Source organism: Lutra lutra, chromosome 8 (assembly GCF_902655055.1).
Source record: "Lutra lutra chromosome 8, mLutLut1.2, whole genome shotgun sequence".
Lineage (NCBI taxonomy): Eukaryota > Metazoa > Chordata > Mammalia > Carnivora > Mustelidae > Lutra > Lutra lutra.
The window spans coordinates 53,556,852-53,564,127 of NC_062285.1; the positions used below are offsets into that span (position 1 = coordinate 53,556,852).

Below are 7,276 nucleotides of genomic sequence, written 5' to 3' on the forward strand. Positions count from 1 at the left end.
AAGACCAAATGACAGAGAATAAAGAAGCTGAGCAAAAGAGGGACAAACAGCTACTGGACCACGAGGGGAGAATTCGAGAGATAAGTGACACCATAAGACGAAAGAACATTAGAATAATTGGGATTCCAGAAGAAGAGGAAACAGAGAGGGGAGCAGAAGGTATATTGGAGAGAATTATTGGAGAGAATTTCCCCAATATGGCAAAGGGAACAAGCATCAAAATTCAGGAGGTTCAGAGAACCCCTAGCTAGGCTATCATTGAAAATAGAAGGAGAGATTAAAAGCTTCCAGGACACGCAAAAACTGAAAGAATTTACAAATACCAAACCAGCTCTACAGGAAATATTGAAAGGGGTCCTCTAAGCAAAGAGAGACCCTAAAAGTAGTATTTCAGAAAGAAACAGAGACAATATACAATAACAGTCAACTTACAGGCAATACAATGGCACTAAATTCATATCTCTCAATACTTACCCTGAATGTTAATGGGCTAAATGCCCCAAGCAAAAGACACAGGGTATCAGAATGGATAAAAAAACAAAACCAATCTATATGTTGCCTACAAGAAACTCATCTTAAACCCGAAGACACCTCCAGGTTTAAAGTGAGGGGGTGGAAAAGAATTTACCATGCTAATGGACATCAGAAGAAAGCAGGAGTGGCAATCCTTATATCAGATCAATTAGATTTTAAGACAAGGACTACAATAAGAGATGAGGAAGGACACTATATCATACTCAAAGGAACTGTCCAACAAGAAGATCTAACAATTTTAAATATCTATGCCCCTAACATGGGAGCAGCCAACTATATAAACCAATTAATAACAAAATCAAAGAAACACATCGACAAGAATACAATCATAGTAGGGGATTTTAACACTCCCCACACTGAAATGGACAGATCATCCAAGCCAAAGATCAACAAGGAAATCAAGGCATTAAATGACACACTGGACCAGATGGACATCACAGATATATTCAGAACATTTCATCCCAAAGCAACAGAATACACATTCTTCTCTAGTGCACATGGAACATTCTCCAGAATAGATCACATTCTTGGTCCTAAATCAAGTCTCAACCAGTATCAAAAGATTGGGATCATTCCCTGCATATTTTCAGACCACAATGCTCTGAAGCTAGAACTCAATCACAAGAGGAAATTTGGAAAGAACCCAAATACATGGAGACTAAACAGCATCCTTCTAAAGAATGAATGGGTCAACCAGGAAATTAAAGAAGAATTGAAAAAATTCATGGAAACAAATGATAATGAAAACACAACGGTTCAGAATCTGTGGGACACAACAAAGGCAGTCCTGAGAGGAAAATATATAGCGGTACAAGCCTTTCTCAAGAAACAAGAAAGGTCTCAGGTACACAACCTAACCCTACACCTAAAGGAGCTGGAGAAAGAACAAGAAAGAAACCCTAAACCCAGCAGGAGAAGAGAATGCAATTCCTATCAAAGTACCATCCATTTTTTTCAAAGAAATGGAACAAATAATCCTAAAATTTATATGGAACCAGAAAAGACCTCGAATAGCTAAAGGAATATTGAAAAAGAAAGCCAAAGTTGGTGGCATCACAATTCCGGACTTCAAGACAACTGACAGAATGGGAGAAGATATTTGCAAATGACATATCAGATAAAGGGCTAGTGTCCAAAATCTATAAAGAACTTAGCAAACTCAACACCCAAAGAACAAATAATCCAATCAAGAAATGGGCAGAGGACATGAACAGACATTTCTGCAAAGAAGACATCCAGATGGCCAACAGACACATGAAAAAGTGCTCCATATCACTCGGCATCAGGGAAATACAAATCAAAACCACCATGAGATATCACCTCACACCAGTCAGAATGGCTAAAATTAACAAGTCAGGAAATGACAGATGCTGGCGAGGATGCGGATAAAGAGGAACCCTCCTACACTGTGGGTGGGGATGCAAGCTGGTGCAACCACTCTGGAAAACAGCATGGAGGTTCCTCAAAATGTTGAAAATAAAACTACCCTATGACCCTGCAATTGCACTGCTGGGTATTTACCCTAAAGATACAAACGTAGTGATCCGAAGGGGCACGTGCACCCGAATGTTTATAGCAGCAATGTCTACAATAGCCAAACTATGGAAAGAACCTAGATGTCCATCAACAGACGAATGGATAAAGAAGATGTGGTATATATACACAATGGAATACTATGCAGCCATCAAAAGAAATGAAATCTTGCCATTTGCGACGACGTGGATGGAACTAGAGGGTATCATGCTTAGCGAAATAAGTCAATCGGAGAAAGACAACTATCATATGATCTCCCTGATATGAGGGAGAGGAGATGCAACATGGGGGGTTGAGGGGGTAGGAGAAGAGTAAATGAAACAAGATGGGATTGGGAGGGAGACAAACCATTAAGTGACTCTTAATCTCACAAAACAAACTGAGGGTTGATGGGGGGAGGGGATTGGGAGAGGGGGGTGGGGTTATGGATATTGGGGAGGGTATGTGCTATGGTGAGTGCTGTGAAGTGTGTAAACCTGGCGATTTGCAGACCTGTACCCCTGGGGATAAAAATATATGTTTATAAAGCTGTAAAAAAAAAAGAAAAAAGAAAGATCGAATACCCAAATTTTGTAGCAACATGGACGGGACTGGAAGAGATTATGCTGAGTGAAATAAGTCAAGCAGAGAGAATCAATTATCATATGGTTTCACTTATTTGTGGAGCATAACAAATAGCATGGATGACAAGGGGAGATGGAGAGGAGAAGGGAGTTGAGGGCAATTGGAAGGGGAGGTGAACCATGAGAGACTATGGACTCTGAAAAACGATCTGAGAATTTTGAAGGGGTGGGGGGTGGGAGGTTGGGGGCACCAGGTGGTGGGTATTGTAGAGGGCACGGATTGCATGGAGCACTGGGTGTGGTGCAAAAATAATGAATACTGTTATGCTGTAAAAATAAAAAAATTTAATAAAAAAAATATCTTGTTTGTTTTTGTCATGTTTTGCTTTGTTGTATTTGTTATATATACTGAAAAACAACTGTCCATTTTTATATAGCAAAGCCAGTGAAGAAAATTTAATAATAATTGTGTACTCTAGGTGCAGAAAAAATTTCACTTTACCGAATTAATGGAAATCAGTGCTGCTTAGTCATTGACTATCACAGGATTTGTAATATAAATGTAAATCCTGATTTTGCAAATCACCCTGATACACGCTCTGAAACACAGAACAACATAGTGTATCTGCACAGGTGGAATAAAAAAAGATAGAAAAATACATTTAAAATTACTCATATTCTTTTATTTAAATTACTCATGCAAAGTTGTGTCCATTAAGGAGGAATAGGTAAAAAATGCATATTATCCAAAGAAAATATTCAATTTCCAGAGAAAAAATTGTGAGAAATATTATAATAAAGAGAACTAATAGATGAAAAAGAACTTTCATCTTTTTCATCTATTAATGATGTCATAGCATGTAATTATGTGTCATCACAAATTTCAGACTGGAGAAATCCTTTCTAAATAGTTAAATTTGAGAATATATACCTTTTTCTTGCATTAAATAAATATATAAATATTTAGGTTAACATATATGTTTAGTTAAGATGTGTAATTAGTAAATATACATTTATTTAGTTTGTATATATTCAGGTTAATTTCTATATAATTAAGTTAATTTATATACACAGGCTTATTTATATGTATTTAGGTTTATATATATTTATATATAGGTTAATGTGTGTGTGTATATATATATGAAAATTTATATTACACTACGATATATTCATGTGTATGTTTAATTTTTTGTCTTTTTTTTCTTATGTATATTTGGGGTTTTTTTTAAAGATTTTATTTATTTATTTGACAGACAGAGATCACAAGTAGGCAGAGAGGCAGGCAGAGAGAGAGGAAGGGAAGCAGGCTCCCTGCTGAGCAGAGAGCCCGATGCGGGACTCGATCCCAGGACCCTGAGATCATGACCTGAGCCGAAGGCAGTGGCTTAACCCACTGAGCCACCCAGGCGCCCTCTTATGTATATTTGTTAAGGTTCATATTAAGAGAAATGAAAAACAAATCAATGGAAATAGAGTTCATTCTCCTGGGACTGACAGATGACGCACAATTGCAAATTGTGATTTTCATGTTTCTCTTTCTTAATTACACATTGAGCCTGATGGGGAACTTAATCATTATCCTCCTCACCCTGCTAGATCCTCGCCTCAAGACACCAATGTATTTCTTTCTCCGTAATTTCTCATTTTTAGAAATCATATTCACAACAGTATGTATTCCCAGATACTTGATAACCATTGTGACTAGAGAAAAAACCATCTCATATAATAATTGTGCAGCTCAATTGGTTTTTATTCTTTTACTGGGAGTTACAGAGTTTTACCTTCTGGCTGCTATGTCCTATGACCTCTATGTTGCCATCTGTAAACCCTTGCATTACCCAATCATTATGAACAGCAGAGTGTGCTATTGGCTTGTACTTTCCTCTTGGCTAACCGGATTCCTAATCCTCTTTCCTCCTATGCCTATGGGACTCAAGCTCAATTTCTGTGCTTCCAAAATAATTGATCACTTTATGTGTGAAACTTCTCCTATCCTGCAGATATCCTGCACAGATACACGTGTCCTAGAATTGATGTCTTTTATCTTTGCTGTAGCGACCCTTGTGGTCACATTGGTGTTAGTGATTCTCTCCTACACTTGCATCATGAAGACCATTATAAAATTCCCTTCAGTATAGCAAAGGACCAAAGCTTTTTCCACTTGTACTTCCCATATGATTGTTGTCTCCATGACTTATGGGAGCTGCATCTTTGTGTATATTAAACCATCTGCCAAAAAAAGGCTGACTGTATCCAAAGGCGTAGCTTTGCTGTATCTCAGTTACCCCTTTAACCTAAGGAACCAGGTGAAAGAAATCTTCTGGGATATGTTACAAAAGATGTGTTTTTCAAAAAAGCAATTGTAATGAATTTACAAATCACAGCCTTGCTATAAAAACAAAAAAAAATCATTCATTTCTTTTTTTTAAGATTTTGTTTATTTATTTGAGACAGAGATAGCATAAGCAGAGTGGAGGCTGAAGGGAGAGGGAGAAGCGGGCTCCCAGGGAGCCTGATGAAGGGCTTGATCCCAGGACCTGGATGCTCAACTGACTGAACCTCCTAGGCACCCTCATTCATTTCTTCTGATTGTGTTTTTCTGCCTCATTACTTATCTGCTACGGACATTGTCTTGGAGAATCTTGCAGCTAAGTTCCACCGTAACATTTTATTATTCCTAATGAAAACACCTCTCAAATCTGTACCACAAACTTTAAATAGCATTTCTTTATTGTATATTAGCTTCTAGAAACCATGACTTTTAAAAAATATGCCTTTTATAAGTATAATTTGCTATACTTAGTTGTTAATTAAACATCTATTATGTATCTCCCTTATTTCAGACATTGCGAAGTGCTCCATCCTTATATTTAAGAAGTTTGTCTTACTTAAAGGAGATAAACACATAACTTTAATACTAGTACATAGTGTATAATTAGTGTTTTAATAAAGGACTATTAAAATATTATGGGGCATATTGTATAGTTTGAGTTATTTTGGAGTTCTGGGAGGCCTTTTAGGAGAAATTAATAGTGAGACTGAAAATATACATAAGGAAAGAAGACTTAAGTCTAAATATATGCAAATAACACAGATGTATTAAATAACCACATGCACTTGAGGAATTAGTATATCTAATGTTTAAAACAAGATTTTTGAGATATTCAGCCTGGTTTCAGTAAAGTTTCCTTACAACTACAATGTCGACTACTTCACAGAATACATAAAATTTTTGTGTCTCAGAATTTCCATATATAAAGTAGGATAATGTTTTTAAAGATTTTATTTCATTTATTTTAGAGAGAGTGTGTGTGTGTACAAGAGCAGGGGGAGAGGCAGAGAGAGAGGAAAGTGGACTCCCCGCTGAGCCTAGAGCTGATGTGGACCTTGATCTCAGGACCCTGAGATCATGATCTGAGCCAAAACCAAGATGGATGCTTAACTGACAAAGCCACCCAGGTGCCTGTTTAGCACCCAGTAAAAGATATTGTTTATTCTGAACAATTCAAGCATGTGGTCAACTAGTACTTAATATGGTATTATACAGGTAAAGGTAACAAGAATTTTGGAGTTACACCTGGTATTTAAGTAATGTTGAAATGTTTCGTGAAGAATCACTTTGGTAGACTTTTAAACATAATTTACGGTTATAATTCCTGCCCTTTCATTCCTATGTCTGGAATACAACCAGTATATCCTATGTTAGCCGTCTGTTTTCTAAAATTGTTATGAAATAAATTCAGTGTTTTTCATAGCAATGTAGTGTCAAATTATTACCTGATATAAGGTTTGTTTGCCAAAATCTTTCTCTCAATTCCAGCTTGTTTTCTACCTAGAAAAACTATGTTAATTCTGACCTGAAGAAAATATGCACAGGCTCTATTCCTTTGGCAACAATAGTGTGCATCTCCATATTCAAAGATTCAGCAAACTTCCATCTAGGAAAGATACATTTCCTTTGTGTAGGTATTCCACCCTTACTTTTGGTTTAGGGAAGTGATAGAAGAATATCTTTCATCTATTTCACTCCTTTTCTTCAGGGTAATTAGGTTAATACTTCCATCTGTTTATAAACCCTATATATATACATCTGACCGCAATTGTTGGTGACTGTTTTTATACTCTGATCTGCAAAAAAAAACTTTGTATTTGGTCTTTTTATAGTAATTCATGGACAATAAGGAATTCTCATTTGACTTACAAATTTGCAAGCTATTTCTTAAATTTATTATTGAAAGTATGATTACTCTTAGTTTCATTCAATGATTCTGAGAATCTTCTAAGACTACTAAATATATTTTTTCTAATGCTCTATTGTTATAATTCTATTTTCCATTTCTTTGGAAGCTTCATAATTAGGAAATTCAGTCCCTCTAAAAACAAGATTATTGTTTAGATCATTAAAACAGTAAACTTATTTGAACCCTTTTATTCAACAATAAAGTCTCATTATTCAAATAGTTTAAATATAACTATTGAGATCGTTAAGGAAGTCTTCCCAGAGTCTGTAAAGTACTAGTTCGAAGATAAACATTGGTTTAAGGAACAAGAAGAAAAAGTTTGTCTGCATCCACGCCAGTGTAAAACAACTGTGCTGTACAACTGTTGTAAGAAATGGTCTTATTGATGCAGGCAGACTGGGTCCA

At 36.2% G+C, this 7,276-nt stretch overlaps 1 pseudogene; it reads left to right on the plus strand.

Moving 5' to 3' along the window:
* The first annotated feature begins 4,078 nt into the window (after nt 1-4,078).
* Nucleotides 4,079-4,996, plus strand: LOC125107488 (olfactory receptor 6C6-like; annotated as a pseudogene).
* Nucleotides 4,997-7,276: the final 2,280 nt, after the last annotated feature.